The sequence below is a fragment of the Lutjanus erythropterus genome, chromosome 9 (assembly GCF_056507025.1).
Source record: "Lutjanus erythropterus isolate fLutEry1 chromosome 9, fLutEry1.hap2, whole genome shotgun sequence".
NCBI classification, from domain to species: Eukaryota; Metazoa; Chordata; class Actinopteri; order Lutjaniformes; family Lutjanidae; genus Lutjanus; species Lutjanus erythropterus.
The window spans coordinates 1,999,599-2,016,375 of NC_139325.1; the positions used below are offsets into that span (position 1 = coordinate 1,999,599).

General features: G+C 41.5%; 1 protein-coding gene across 1 annotated transcript in view; it reads right to left on the minus strand.

The window, feature by feature from the left end:
* LOC146320944 (low-density lipoprotein receptor class A domain-containing protein 4-like) overlaps positions 1-16,777 on the minus strand; it is a 320,993-nt gene that overhangs the window by 274,942 nt on the left and 29,274 nt on the right. The window lies entirely within an intron of this gene.

Genomic DNA, 16,777 nt, shown 5'->3' on the forward strand with positions numbered 1-16,777 from the left:
GCCCTCGAGCAAGGAAAGTAAAGCAGCGGTGGAGTGTTATGGCAGGGAGATAAGGGTGAGAGACGGAGTGAGGGAGGGAGAAAAAAAAGGAGAGAGACGGTGGGGAGCAGAGGAGCAGAGAGGACAACACAGTGCTGCATTGCAGTAGCAGAGCCAACAAATGTTACTACTTTGTGAGGCCGGGGCCCCGGCTGTTTCGCTGTGACGATCCTATCCCAGAGTCATCTAAGAGGTCCCTTCCCCTCTGGAGATAACCACGTGTGACCCAGTGGCAGAAGAAGGACACTTGGTTGGACACATTATGGCCTCTTTATCAGCCTATAAGTCTGCCGCCGTATCTCAATGTCATTTATCTTTCCCCTTCACTCCGGAGGATAATAACGCGCGAGTGTTTATGCGCTTTATGGGCTATCTGTCGCTCTAAGCGCCACGTCGCTTTCAACGGCGATGAAATGTGTTTTAATCTCGTCAGGGGCGATTTGAGCATTGGAGGTGATAATGATAACTTTATTTGTATCACGCTCTTCCACAAACAAAGTTTACAGTGCTGGAAAGAGGGAAGAAAAAAGGACAAGCTCAAGGTTAGGAGAGAAATAAAGATGAGGATTTTATGTTACAACAAGCACCTGTAACGTTTAAGGGGACAGACGGAGAAAAGACAATAGTGGAAGAATTTCGGCAACCCCTGATCCTTTTTTTGATTCACTGGCTGCACTGCTGAGATGTTCAGCGGGGAGATGTTGTTTACTACCACATGTCCTGAGAAATAGCATCACTAACAGCTATTTTTAAAGGAAAAAAAGTCAAATCATAAGTATTCTGTCTAATCTAAGACCAACTTGCTGCATTGCTGAGAGACGGAGAGGGAGGGAGACAAAGACAGAGGAGGGAGGTGGAGACAAGGGCAAAGCTGTGGGGACACTGCTGCATCCAGCCCTTCCAGCCAGCCAGTCAGCCAGTCAGCACAGACAGACAGACAGACATACAGTCAGTAGTCAGACTATGGCTGTCAGTCAATGTTGCTGCTGCAGAGTGCTGCAGTGCCTCTCTCTCTCCACGTCTTCTCTCAGTGCTCACTCTCTTTTTCTCTACATCTGTCCCTCCTTTTTGACAAACTCTCCTCATTCCCTCCCTCATAAAAACTTCCTGTTTCTTCACTCCTGTCCTTCGCCTCTCCATCTTTTTGTCTCCTATCCCATCTTCAACTCCTCTCACCTCCCCCCTGCCACCCCCCACCTCCCTCCCCCATCCGTCCTGCACTCCTCCTCTCCTCTTTAGATCCACTTTCATCTCATCTTGCCTCATTTTGCTATTCCGTCTTTGTCATCTTCCCTGTTCCCGTCAGAACTCCTCGTCTCCTCCCGTCTCGTCTGCTCCTCCTTTCCAGTGCCCTTATATTCATCTGTCTGTCTCGGAGCTTGATAATCAGACTGAACTGCTATTTCATTTCCGCAGTTTTTCTTTTTCCATTTTGGGATACAGCTTGATATTTGGCATATCGACTTGTTATTTCTTTAACTTCACGTACAACAATCAGGTGTGAATTTCATCCAGGTTTGTCACCATTATTGTGCCAATTTTTGGGTCAGGTCACTCTGACCCGATGAAGATCCAGATGTGAATGAAATTCTCCTCAGTTAAAATCTGTGTGCAGACATGACCTTTTTATTTGGCAATATCTGGGCCACCATTTCTCTGGCTGAAGATTATGCTGTTTAGAAAACTGGTAGACCAACCTGCAGCTTCAGTCAATATACTTTCAGATTTAGATTCCAGAATTTCCAATGAATTCAGCTGCTATGGTTCTGTGTTTTGTTCACAACTGCATTCTGAATTCACTACAGCTCAGATTCACTCCCCTGATTGGCTTCCTCTCCATAGCAACAGTAGCCAAGGATCATGGGTATATTGCTATTTAGATCCCTCTGCCACGCCAAACTGACAGACAGAACAATTTGAACTAATTCAAACTGTGACCATAACATGATCCTACCCAGGAGAGTCCCATGTTTCCATGTTAAGTGAAGCTGAGGGCACTGAAACAAACATTTGAAATGGGAACAAAGAATGGAGAAAAACACACAAAAACGTGCAATTCTATAAGAAGGTCTTGTCCCATTTCAAATCTGCCTGCAAAGCTCTGAATGGCCAGACCTATTTGAAATTATCAATTATATTAATTACCAATTAAACTCTAAATTCTTTTTTTGATTAATTGATTAATCATGTAATCTATGAAAGGTCAGAAAATAGCAAAATCTCTTATATTACAAGTTACGTAAATGACTTAAACCCAGAAATGATCAGGTTGTCATAGCCATGTTTCCATCTAAAGCAAACTATTGAAAAGTTGCAAAAAAGAAAAAAAAAGTAAAGGAAGAAAATGTGACATATGTAAGTTTCCATTAACTAGTTTGGAGCAAACAAATCTGGCTACGTAAAGCATAGTTTTGTCTAAAGTTGACGGCATAGGTTACTTTAATTAACAGACTAGAAGTATAGGTTGACAACTGGAAACAAAACCAGTTGTTTGCCAATAAACTTCAAAGAAACAAAACCAGTCTTGATATGATACTACGAAACGATACGACACATTATCCTCCATTAATCCTCGGAACGGAAACTGAACATCATCATCATAGGATAGGATACCATCTCTAGTAGAAAATGGAGAGATGAAGATTTTTCTTCAGTTGAGCAAGTTGCAGCTATTCTATCATTGAACAATCAAAATGTTCACTGCGTTAGAAGTTTTTTGGAAAACATTTCTCTCATTAAACGCACATTAAACACATAAAACCACAATATGCAGTTTTTGCTGCGATGGGTCTCTCTCACATTAAAACAATAACAAAAGACAATTTGATGATGTGTCCACCAGTACAAATGAAAATCTATCACAAATCATAAGAGGAATCGCGGTCATGGAAAAAGTAACGTATTAAAGTAGACAACTCAACAAAACGTATAACATAGGTCTAACATTAATGGGTATTTTAATGCAAAAATGTTGCATATTACAGTTTTAGGTGCATTAACTCAAAAAACAGTGCAAAAAAACACCTCAAGCAAGTATAAAAACTTTTTCATGAAACAGAGGAACTTTTCCATCAACATTTTTCACTGTGAAAGCCTACTTTGAATAAAAATAAGTTGATGGAAATACAAATACTGATGTAAACCCTCACATTGTAGACTCCAGGGAATATTTCATTGCCAAAACTGTTGAAAACTATTCTATATCAATGGACTGATCAATTAATGGACAAATCATTTCTTTTATACTTAAATGAATGAAAAACCTGAGAGATGTGGGCAGTGATTCAGAGGTTTGGAACCAGGCTTCTGTTCTCTCCTTCCTCCTTTGTGTTATCCCTGTCATTTTCTCTTTTTTACCCTTATTTTCAAACTGCCCTCCACCGCTCCTTCCCCTCACTCCCGACATCTTCTTCCCTCTCCTCAAGCCTCTTCTTCCCACATCACTCTCCTCTCTCTCTCATCCCTCTTCACATTTATTCTGCTCAAAAACTCCTCATTTGGTCCCTCATCCCCTGTTATTCTCTCCTCTCCCTCTCGCCTCATCTCTCCATTCCCCTTTTTCTCCCCTTGTGTCCCTTCTCCAACTACTCTTCTTTTTTTTTTTGCTGCCCTCCTCCTCTTCAGAGAGCTGCTCTCATCTCGTCTGCTGAAACACTCTCCTCTCTCCTCTCCTCTCTCAGGGCAGGGATCAACCACAGCCCATTTCACACATGACAGAGTATGGTGTATGCCAGTGATGTATGTATGCTGCTAGAGGTGGCGCTACTGATGGCTAGCAATGGAGATAGGGTAATGAGCAGGGAGCCCTGTGTGTGTGTGTGTGTGTGTGTGTGTGTGTGTGTGTGTGTGTGTGTGTGTGTGTGTGTGTGTGTGCCTGTGTGCGTATGCTAAGTGCATGTGTGTGTCTGGAGTCTATCTGAATTTCAATTCACTATGCCAAATAAACGCATTGAGATTCCACTCATACATTCAGAAATATTCTCCCTGAAAGAAAAGATTCAGGAATTTTGCTCTTCCTTCTGACTGAATTGAAACACCAGACAGAGCAGGCAGCCATCGATATGCTCATTTACTTCATGCTGGCAAGAGTAGAGAAAAGTGAGTAAGGAGTCATAAAACTACAAGAGAGAAAAGCAAGCAGAGAGAGAAAAAAAGGAAGTGATAGAGAGAAAACATTACATTTCTTATAGAGGGCAGGAGGTGAAGACAGAGCGGGAGAGCCGGGTTTCACTGCTCAATCACACATGAATCAAATGGATCAGTTCTGCTACAGCACGAAAAAACACCTTTGTGTCTGTATATGGGAGCAAGTTCAGTAGCTGGAAAAGAAGTGTGTGTGTGTGTGTGTGTGTGTGTGTGTGTGTGTGCAGCGTGTCTCTAAAATGAGTGTGTTTTTGTAAGAGTGTACGCGGTATGTCGGTGTGGAACTTTAAGATTGATTCTGTTCTACTGTCGAGGGCGAAGACAAAGTCTTTGTGCTGCTGCCTAACAACACGGTGAAAGAGGCAGGCAGTGATTTGACAGTGCCGAGAATTCACTCAGGTCTTTTTACAGTGGAGGAGTCCTTGAACTTGAGCTCATCTGCACGCTGCACCATGGAACTGCATGAGCTGAAAGGACTGGATTTCTGCTGCTGGCTGCCCTGAACCATGTGTCAAGACCAAAACTGATCTTGGACGTGCTTTACATGTGTCTCCATAAGACATGAGAGCACTTGCAGATTATTCTGCAGGCTCAGAAGTTTAAAAACCATGGTAAACGCAGCTACTGTACACACCCTTCAGGGGATGAACACCAAGAATAACTAAGCAGACATTCTAATTTTTCATAGGTAGTAATAATGATGTAAATATTAACTGATATCCATGGCAACGTGGATACAAAAGTCCAAAATATGACTACAAAACTAATACAGATATTAGTCATATTTAGCACAGCTACACATCTAAACCAAATTTTGTCATCAATCTGTCACTCAGCTCTCTGTGCCACAATCTCTAAATTGCAGAACATGCAACAGAATCATAAAATGTTCCGATGGAACCCCAAACCTCATTATTAATTTAGTAGCAATAATAATCACACAGTTGTAGTAAAGTAATTTTGGAAATGCATCTTCAGGGGGATGGACACCTAATACAGTAGATATTCTAATTTTTCATGGAAGGAGTGTAAAGATCAATCGATTAATTGGTCAGTTATTTTCTTGATTAATTCATCAATAGTTGTTAGACTTGCACCAATTAAACTGTGAAGCTCGGAATCGGGCCAGTTTTTACGTGACCGGCCCTGACCGGTGACCGGCCAGTCATTCATTGTCACACACATGTTCTGCACGATGGTCACATCATGCGCGCAGCAGACAAACTGACCGTGACGTCAACACAGCGCTGATGACAGCTACACACACTCAGACACGTTTGCTTGAAGCTGGTGTCAGAGACAGATTCCAAGAACAGGATAAAGAGAAGACAGACAGTCTACAACGAGACAGAGCAGCTGACAATGTCGCAAAACAGCTGTAAACTTTGTAGCTCTTCAGGCTAATGTTAGCCAGCAGCAGACTGCTGTTCACAGAGGGACAGTTAAAATCTCACCTCCTGTTCTGGCTGAAGAATAAACAACCTGTGTTGATGTGTCTCCTCAAACATTTTCTCATCCAGACTCGTTTAATTTCTGTGTCCGTTTGTCTCACGGCAAAGTTTTACTGCAGCAAACTGTTGCACCGTGTCTGTCTCCAGTTTGTTTACATTTGCTTCCACAGGAGATCACGTGAAATCGTGTCCTGTGAAATCCCACGAGATTCCATGATCTTGTGAGATCACGTTCACCTGATTCATAATCTTAATATAACCAGGCTGTAACCTGGAGGACTTTGGAGAAAATTTAAATAGTATTTAATGAATATTTAATAGTCAGTGTCTTATTGTGAACATCCAATTTAATTTTTACAAGAAAAGTTGCAAAAATGTTTGTGAATGCTGTCAATTACAGTTTTTAGAAAGTCTAAAAAATCGGAATCTGCCAAAATCAGAATCGGCCAAGAAAATTGAAATCGGTGCATCTCTAATAGTTGTGTCAGAAAATGGTGAAAAATCTTGATCAGTGTCTCCTAAAGCCCAAGGTGGCATTCTCAAATATATTATTTTACTCATAATCCAAAGATATTCAGTTTTGGAGTAAAGAAACCAAAAAATATTCACATTTAAGAAACTAAATTTAGACTTGAGGCCAAAATGCACTGCAGGCTTCATTTGACGTGCGTCTTTTGAAGCTTCTATAGCGCACTGCAGGCGTCAGATTTAACATTCCATCACCATAAAACCAGCAATATTTTAGGAAAAGGTCGCTATTTATATGCATCTGTTTATTTATTTAGTATAACTATTAATAATAGTTTATGTCTTTAATAAAATATTGTCCTCTGAGGGACTTTACAGGTCCGTCTATATAATGACTAAACGGTGCGCGATATTAATGTTTTTGTATTAAGAAAGCAGGATAATTTTTTTAGACCACAGCAGACAGCAAACTGCACACCGACACACACCGAGGAGACTAAGAGGGAGACACAGCCTCTGGACATAATGATTTAAAATAATGTTGCGAAGTGACAAAGCTTTCATGGAGGAGACGAGCATCTGTCTGTTTGTTACTGAGACTGATATTTTAGACAGGGAATTGTACAGTAACATCAGGATTCATCATCAAAAAAGTTTTATATCAGTCAGCACTTCACACACGCTCCCTCTCCCTCCTCTCTGCTGTCCCTCTCTCTCCTCCTGCGCAGTTGTGATCAATCGGCGGGGAGTAATTAAGTATTTAAAAGTAAGCAAATCAGACTTGGAGCAAAAAAAAACAAAAAAACACACGCCACAAAAATGTTCAATATAATGTTTCATGATCATAAAATGTCCGTATATCAAGTCAGCGCATCTGTCCATATTCACACACTCTCTCCCTCCCTCCGTCTCTGCTGTGGGTCGTTTTTTTTTTTTTTCTTTTACCTGGTTTCAGGTGGAGCTAAAGCTCCATCAGCACTCGCTCCTCATGTCCATGCCTTTTTTTACTCCATGTAACTCTCCCCAAACACAAACTGAAAAAAAGCCCTGGTCCTCATTTGAAGCTCCAAAATCGAAACAAGCGAGCGTCAAGTCAGTTTGACGCGCGTCAAGATGCTTTCAGTGCGTGTTCTGCCATTTAGAACAATGGATGCATTTCAAATCGCGAGCGTCAGACGCCTTTAGTGCATTTTGGCCTTTAGAGAGAATTTTGACTTTTTCCTTAAAAATCAGTGCAAGCTGCAAGGAATCTTTGTATGGTGGGAGGAAGTGTAGATGCGTCATCCATCTTTATTTACAGTCTATGGTCCAGACAGATCTATCCATTTAAGCTATTCCCATTTGTGTCTAGATTGATTATCAGCCATTTTGAATGTTGTCCAAATCTGAACAACTTTTGAGCAATCTGACACGAAACTGGTACACAACATCTCTGGATAAAAAAAGATAATCCATACAGTTTTACTCTTGCTGGCCTTCAAAGTTTGCTCAAATGCTGTGGACATAAATGAGATTACAAACAACATGTCATATGTCCTGAGCAATCTGTGCTATTACAACCACATCTGATGCTTTATATGATGTCTGAATGTCCATGACAGATTTGATGACACTGGGCTCATGGGAGGCTTTGTAGCAGCATTATCTCTCTATAACAGATGGAATCACTGTTTGTCTGTATTTATGTATATATGTCCTTCGCATATCTTGAGAACCGTCCATCCAATTGACTTCACATTAAGCAGGTGTAACGCTGAGCACCCAAAAGAGTGCACTATTGTGAGCGACGTTGATCAGATGAGCGGTTCTCGAGAACGCTGCAAGCAGCGCATCCAGTTGCCAAGCGATCAGCCTCCTCCAAGTGGGCGAGCCTTCCACAGCCCAGTGCTTTAAACGGTCACATCCCACAACAATGCTGCTAGCAGCAATACCTGGAGCCAAGCAATCAAACCATAATGAAAGACGACACGCTCCGAATGGCCACACCCTGAGTGAGCACTGCATTATTTAGCAAAACAGAGTGAAATGTTTGCCACGCTATACATACTGTGTGCTGTAACTGTACAATTCATATCAGGTGTGTGCTTGTGTAGATGGAGATGATGCATAATTCCAGCTGAAGTAGAAAACATTTCCAGGAGATTATTTATCCTTTTCAAATAGTTGAACCACAACCAACTATGTTGTTGGATTGTGTTTCTCTGAGCGCATTTGTAGTCTTTACAGTACAGCTATAATAAACAGCAACTGAGAAGTCCGATTTAAATATATGAGCAACACAGACGGGTCTGTCTGTGTCTGAAGATACTGAGGGTGTGATCACAGCAGTAGGTTCACGTTGGCCCGATACCAGGAAAACCTGGGATTGTAAACAAAAACACGCAGGCTGACAAACAACATGTTTACTGTGGTGTTAGATCATACTGATTTAACAGCCAGTAGAGCTGGAGGATATGGCTAAAATAAACAGTACAGTACAGTTACTTAATACTTGTGTTTCAATAATTCTTGACTAAAAACTGAATCCTTATAATATCTGCGAAACCTCCACAGCCACAGGTGAGTGATAAAACTGTGATCAAAGGTACATTTTGTTTATTGAGTTTTCTTTTCCATTCAGCTTGGATGGAAACCCAATTAAATCAGAGTCCACCAGCACACACAGGAGTCTTGGCATGTGAAGAGGCGCTGTCGGAAAAGAGGCCACCAGGCAGACAGGAAGAGCCAAGGTAAGAGGACAGAGCGGGCTGAGTATCTTGAGCAGCGTGGTTGCTCTTCAGGGCCCAGTGAGCCGCCATCTGTCCCAGGGCTGGGGAGGCCAGGCCAGGAGACAAGCTCCCCTGACAGCATGTTACCGCCATATGCTGCTGGAGCATGTACACGCACAAACTGGCATGGCTGAGAATGGCATGGGATGGTATGGTCTGGTCTGCACCAAGCTGAGCTGACCTTATCTGGTGTGGTCTGATTCACAGGATAGAAAATGCCTCTGAAGAGATGAGCACTCTGCTTGATCTATGCTGGCACTCAAACTCCCCTAGACTGCACTGAGCTTTTACTGTTAGAGTTCTGATTGGGACATGATGACTGAACAATATTTAAGTTAAAATACCATTATATCAAGTATAAATGTACTGACTGAGTGACATTAATAGGGCTATAACTGAATCAGAGTTTTCCAAGTCGATGCTTGAAGCATTTAAAGTATATTCATCAATACACCTTACCAAGCATTATGAGACACACTATATAATTCATGGCCTGAGCCTAATTACATTACAGTCCAGTGCACCTGCAGAGCTGCTGCCACATATTACACTCCTATCACCACTTACATCTCAAATCTCATGTTTTACTTTAAAATTCACATTTTAATGCCTTTAAAGAGATTTTGGCCACCTGTTGAATTCATGCTATAAGTGTGGCTAACTGTAGCTGCTGTTAGTCCAATAGTACAGCTCAGCTATATGGACTATCTCCTCTTGATCACAGAACGTATATTTAATAGTGGATGGAGCTTGCAGGTCTGAGAAGTGAAGCAAATGTATATATGCCTTAAACCTGCATTTTTTCTTATGGCCAGGAGGAGACGAATCCACTGGTTTCACAAACAAGTCCAACTGTATGTATCCTTATGGCAAAATGATCTCCCTTTTCACTTGATTTTTAAGCTATATGGTCCCATTCGGAGTACAATAGATGATAAAGCAGGGTATGATTTAGGGCAGGGCTACCTTGTGATTGACAAGTCTTTGTGAGACTATCCAGTGTAACACAGTTTAGTGTACTGTTTAGTTGTAGTATGAGAAAAATCAGGCAACTGCCATTGTGTTGCTTGTTTCCAAGATAGCCTCCTGGAACTCAGATCAAACTGTAAAACTAGAGCGTGTTGATCAAATACGCATCAGCATGTGTACATCACCCACCAGCTCCATGCTCTTGTCGGTACTGTGCATGCTCTGGTTGCAAAAGAAACAAGATGGCAACCTCCATAATGCCAAACTCAAGACTTTAAAATGGTAGTGCATAAACCAGTGGGTGATGTCACGGTTGGTTCACATTTCCTGTTGAGGTACAAAGTAGTATTACAAGACATGACAAGCCAAGGCTAGCTGGTTAGCATGATAACTTCAGCAAATATCTCTGCAACACGATACATAGGCTTTCACGTCACAACTGCAATTTCTTCACATTCTGTTGACAATTTTAGTTAGATTTGTATGTTTTAAACTTTTCTTGCACCCTTAAGATCATCACTATCAATGTAAAAATATCAAGTTTGTGCACAGTCAAAGAAATAGAAAGTGTGCATAATATCAATAGCAGTAAAATCCTGCAGCACTTCCGATACCTCTCCTGCTTTGCTCCCAACAGTCCTGTCAGCCTTCTGGTGGTTTAAAACCAAACACGTGAAAGCACATGTGTTGTACAGAGTAGAGAATGAAGAAAATGAAGAACAGCAAATGATGCTACGGAGCAGTTAACCAGGATGCTACAAAATAGAGCTGGGTATTGATTCAGATTTCCCAAATCGATTCGATTCGATTTCGATTTGGCTAGGGATATTTCAGTCACAATACCAATTTTACTTGAATATGGAAGAGATTCTCAGAGAACTAATGCTGTAAATAGTAGGGGTGCAACAGATCACAAAACTCACGGTTCGGATCGTATCACGGTTTTGAGTCTTGGATCGGATCATTTTTCGGATCAGCAAAAAAGAAAAAAGTGGTGGGTTTAGAGTTAAATTATTTTAAAAATGCACTTGTCTTTGATCTTTGTCTGTCTGTAATTATCACCATAGTTATGTAATTTAATAATAATGATAATAGTAATGATAATAGTAATAATATTAAAAACTTCAAACTTATACAGTGCTGTACTATGTATATACTATACATATATTAGATCATTATACACTGTACAGTATAATACACAACTATGCTCTGTAGTCTGGCTCAATGTCCCGCCTACAGCAGCACATCTGATTGGTTAGAAGTCATGATCAATCAATCAGCAGACACACTGTGTCACAGACGGGGTGAGACAGAGCTGCACTGGTGAGCAGAGAGGAGCTGTGTAGAAGTTAAGACAGCTGATATCACCAAAGTTTCAATGAACATCACAGTTTTATGTTTCTTTGGTGATAGCATAGTTACATCAGTGAAAAAAGTTATGGTCTGGATTTCACTCAAGGTGATGTGACGGCTTTTAAATCAGTCGCTCTTCACAGAGATGCGCTGCACACAGCAGCATCTGTCCTGTCTGTTCACTGCAACTCTGCATTGAGATTTCGGGTATTATAACTTATACAAAAGTAACAGTGACAGTAAAACTATGATGCTCACATGTGGTCCGCGGATCACATGCGTGCCGAACTGTAGAGGTCGATCCGTATGGGACACGGATCAACTGCGATCCGTTGCAGCCCTATTGAGTAGGTGTGCGAAACAACCGACGCGCAACAGGTCCATCATGTCCACAGCACGTACAATATTCATAGCTGTGTGGCTGGTTTCAACTGCCCTAGTCTGTAGGACATGAGACACGAGTTTCCAGTCATTGTCGGTGTAGTAAGCAGTAATGGTCAGGTGCGAATCCGTTGCTCTGGAAGTCCAACTGTCACAGGTCAGGGCAACTCTCGCTGAACAATGCTCCTCACTTGGCGACAAGATCTCACGATACGAGATATCTTGCGAGAAAGGCTGATCACGCGAGACTACTCTGGTTTAAACTGCAGGCCGTACTACACACGGTAGAAAAGACATATTAAATAATCGATTTTGGGATTTTATGAATCGACATCGGGCCATGCACAGGAAAATCGATTCAGATCGATTAATAGATTTTTTTAAACCCAGCCCTACTACAAACCAGACTGGAATGTAAATAAACCACAGCATTAATATTCTAACCTGGTATCCCTGTCCTCTCTGATATTTTAACTAAACAAGAAGGGCTTTGGTCATGCAGGTAACTGTGAACCCCATGATCAATCTAACAGAGCTGGAGAGATGGAAGAACCTGCCAGATATGCAGCAGGAGTTAATCAACAATTTACATATGGCAGAAAACTATTGCACCTCTGCACTCTTTGGACTGACGCCACTGTGCTTGTCAGTGCTCTAAAACAGTGTTTTCCACCAGATGTGTTAAACAAAACAAGTATTTTCAATATCCTTGACTGGGGTGTGGCTGCAGTGGAACATGTTTGACAGTTTAGGCTCAAGGGCAGGAGGCTAAGGGGTGAATTGTCTGGTCTCATGAGACAAAAAGTGAACAGCACTGGATGTTCAGAAACATGTAAAAAAAAAAACAACATTTAGCTTTCATTACGGAAACAGCAACTGAGACACTGTCCAGCTGCAGCAAGGACAAAGACCAGATCTCTTCTGAACATAATGTGCGTGTGAAGCTGATGTTCAAGATGAAAAGACTGACAGACAATAAAAAATGAAAGACAGACACAGACACGTGAACATATGCTCAGAGACAGAGTCAGACAAATAACAGAGAGAGAGAGAGAGAGAGAGAGAGAGAGAGAGAGAGAGAGAGAGAGAAAGAGAGAGAGATGAGAGACATATACAGAGGGACAGATGGATACACAGACAGCTAGACTGGATGGAGAGTTTTGGAGTCAGGTGGACAAACAGGGAGGTGACTGCCAGGTAACCAGACTGCAGGTCTCATGATCTGCGCACGTCACTCCCAGTGTGAGAGCGGAAGACTGCCACGTCCCCGCTCTGCAGTTCCACCACTGCTGACATACTGAACACCCAAATAACAAATGTCTCCCTCCCACTCTCGCCATACATCTCTCCTGATTTATGTTTCTAATGTTAATGTGATTTGTTATTTTAATTTTTAAACTACAGTACATTCATAGCATTCAAATGCCCCTCTACTTCTTACGTTAATGCTATTCAGACGACCTAAAACCATGAATTTCAGTATGTGTACTTTACATCAACCTCCTTCTTTTACCCATTTGATCTACTGTCTAATTTGCTTCTGGTATCTCTCCATCTCTCCTCCGTGTAACTGCAATATTTCACCCTGTCTCAGTCTGGGGAACATCCATGTTTTAAAAGTTTCATCAGTCAGATATTCTCTCTAAATGTCTTTCCTTATTCCTTGCTCTTCCGCTTGTTAAAATAAACTGCTGTAGGCCTGTAGGGGTAAACAAAGCTTTACATACTGCATATTTCAAGATTAACAGTCAACAGTCGGACCTATTCACAAGGCAAGTGAAGTGGCCCTGATTTGCTATGGAGGGACTGTCAAAGTCATGCAAAGATATGCAGAGTATGTGATGATCAAAAACAAACAAGATAAAGGAAAGCGAGAAACACCAAAAAGTTTTCAATTTTACTGTTTTTGACCACAGGTGGTGGTACAGAGCTGTGGTTTTATGAATGGACTGCTGTTTTGTTTGTATTTCATGCATACAATACACATGAGAATTCACATGAAACGCTGACAATAGTCTGCTGCTCAGTTTATTGAAATGTTATCAAAATTGCAATATGGCCGAGTGCAATATCCAAATTAAGACATTCCCAGGCCTAGAAATCTTGTTCTCCAGATGTAAGAAAACCCCAGCAAATGTCACATCATCACGATTTTAATGAATCATTGAATGAAACTGAAAATTAAGACACAAAAATCAATCCCAGTTATTATCAATCATATTGCAAATAGAATATCTGTCAAAATAATCCTGAGAGTAACACTGAGGGGACTCTATGTGTCAGTCTTCCCTCTATACTAGATTATAGCCCATTATTCCAAAACCACAATGGTGCAGTTGTAAAAACTGCCACTGGACCAAACCCCCATTTGTCTGACCGCCTGTTACCCAAAACAAACCCTAACCCACTGCTCTGTTTGCCCCTTTTTCCCAAAAATACACACTTTTTTTTTTTTACCTTAATAAACTGTGTATTTTGCGCAAAAATAAGGTGACCTTCATCGCCTTCATCATAGTTAGGTCATCTTCATCATTAACAATAATAAACATGTGGTTAAAGTTGTGAAACGGTCACATAGGGATCACATAGGGTCATAGGGACTCGGACTTGAGTCGACTCGAGTCGCAAATTTGATGACTTGCAACGCGACTCGGACTTGGAGGGTCAGAGACTCGAGACTCGACTCGACTTCAGACAAGATTGATGACTCCCCTCGACTTGAGACACGACAAACGAGCCCCTCCCACATCACTCTTTCACCTGACTGCTGCTCTCTCCTCTCTCTCCTCCCCCCGCGTGCGCCCGCTTCACCACGGTGCAACGAGCCCCTCCTTCACCTGACCGCAGCGCTCTGCTCTCCTCCTCTCTCTGCCTCCTCTCTGACAGTCAGTCAGCTGTTCCTGTCAAAAACATGACGTGTCGTGGCTTTTATACCTATGGATGTTAACATTAGAGCTGGACAGTATTACGTTACAAGGCTGGTAAACATATAGCTTCGCTGTTTGTTTTTGTTTTGTTAGTTTTTTTTACCCTGCGCTACGTTGACTTTGCTTGTCTCAGCCATAGACTGTAAAGGTCTCAGCTTTATGGTCATCACCTTTTAAAAAAATATTTAATAAATCTCTAAAGCCTCTATTTTCTTCTTCTCTTTTATTGTCTTCTCTGTGCATCGCACTTCTACCGACCGCACATAGAGCATACTGAACAAAAAAAAGACAACGTCAAAGTTTGATGGCCAAACCATTTGTGTGTGTGTTTTTTTTTTTGTTTTTTTGGGGGGGGTGGTCTTCACTATATCACTGACAATGGGGTATTGTGATAACTCAAATATTAGATTTTTTTTTACACAAATAGGCCTGTTTTGAAATATTTTAAATAACTACTGCATAATTTAATGAGGTCCCACCCATAGATATAGAAATAGAAGCATATAGTTTCTTTATCTATGGTCCTGGCACCCCCTGCACCCTCCAACCTGGGCCCAGGAATGTAGCCTTTCCCCATCTACCTTGGTCTAAATGATCAAACATGTAATGTAAGAATCGATCAAAATAATAGCTTTATGCTTTAATCCATGCAGACTAGACTGCATGCTCTTTTTTGGATGAGGAACAATAGTGAGAGACTTGACATAATCTGCGACTTGACTTGACTTGACTCGACAACCTTGTGACTTGACTCGACTTGACTCAACAACCTTGTGACTTGACTCGACTTGACTTGACTCGACATAACCTTGTGACTTGACTTGATTTGCCCATGACAAAAAAACTTGGGACTTGCTTGAGACTTGGACCAAATTACTTGATACTTGCTTGGGACTCGGATTGGAGGGACTTGTGCAATTGTCTGCTAACTACATTACATAAGTTAAAGTGGTGGAGTGACGGAGCTTCGGAGCAGTGGGCTTTTGTTTTGTCCTTTCAGTCCAACTGGACACTTTTCATGCTATTGAGGTTTCAGGATAATAGGCTGCCAGGATAATGGAATGGCATCTCTGTATTTCTCCCTCCATTTCTTGCTGTATCTTAACTGAATGCTACTGAATAAAAGGAGAAATGCCGTCAATCCAGGTTCAGCTCTGCAGATATTTTTAGTTTCTAGGAGATGTATTCGACACTATTGCAGGGCCTCAAAGATACACACAATACACTTTGTTGAGAAACACTCAGTGTACCTTTAAATAGCATTCCTGGCCACTAAAGTACAAAAAAAGTTCCAGTGATCTTGAATACCATAAAAAGTCTATTAATGTTTTCCACAAAGAGTCTAACCAGCAAATTTCACTTTTATGATGTGTGTCTTGGTGGCAGTTTTGAGAAACACTGGTCTATTAATGAAAACACATTAAGGCTGAGAGAGAAGTCTGGTGTGTTTTATTTTTTCTGGGGTAGCAGTAGGCTATGTTACCTAACAAGATTGTTGAGTAAATAATGATGCAGCTTTGGATCGTTCGCTCAAATTTAGTCCAAATCCTAAGTCGTGTGTGAAAAGTGATGCGTGACAGATGGACGGACAAACGGATCCTAATCCTGACACCGTGGAGGGGGAATGTGAATTAGCTTCCATCTGCTGGGATGACGTGACTAAACATACCTAGCAACGTGCACCGACTAACGGCCGCGCCACCTCCACAGGTTCTCCACACATGGCTGCCATGCAACGTGTGACACGTCTGGTTTACTGCAGCGGTGAGAGACTTTACATATTAATATATACAAACTGTTGAAATCCGTTCAAAAACTTTTGAAAAAGCAAATCACTGGGAGGCTATGTCTCTACTTACCCAACAAGTTTGACTCTGCTGCTGATTATCATGATTCCTTTATCAGCAAAAACTTTTCTGATTCAAAGAGGCAGAAAAACATGGAGGAAATTTGCCATTTCCTATCAGCTGTTACAATTTGATGTATCATGATTTACATAATAATACTTGGATGGAAACCCGGCTACAGAGACAGAGAGAAACAGACTGAGAGCTAAATAGAAAGATAAGATAGAAAAAAAGAAACCGCAAAACAAAGACAGGGAGAAAGTCAGATGGCGAGTGTGTGTGTGTGTCTGTGTGTGTGAGAGAGGGATATTTCCGGAGCTTGTTGTATGTGCAGACAGAGACGTACACACACTGCTCCACGCGACAGATTGGCTTTTATAGTCCATGGGATTTTATAGTGCACACGTCGCTGAAGAGCACCCCCCCCCCCA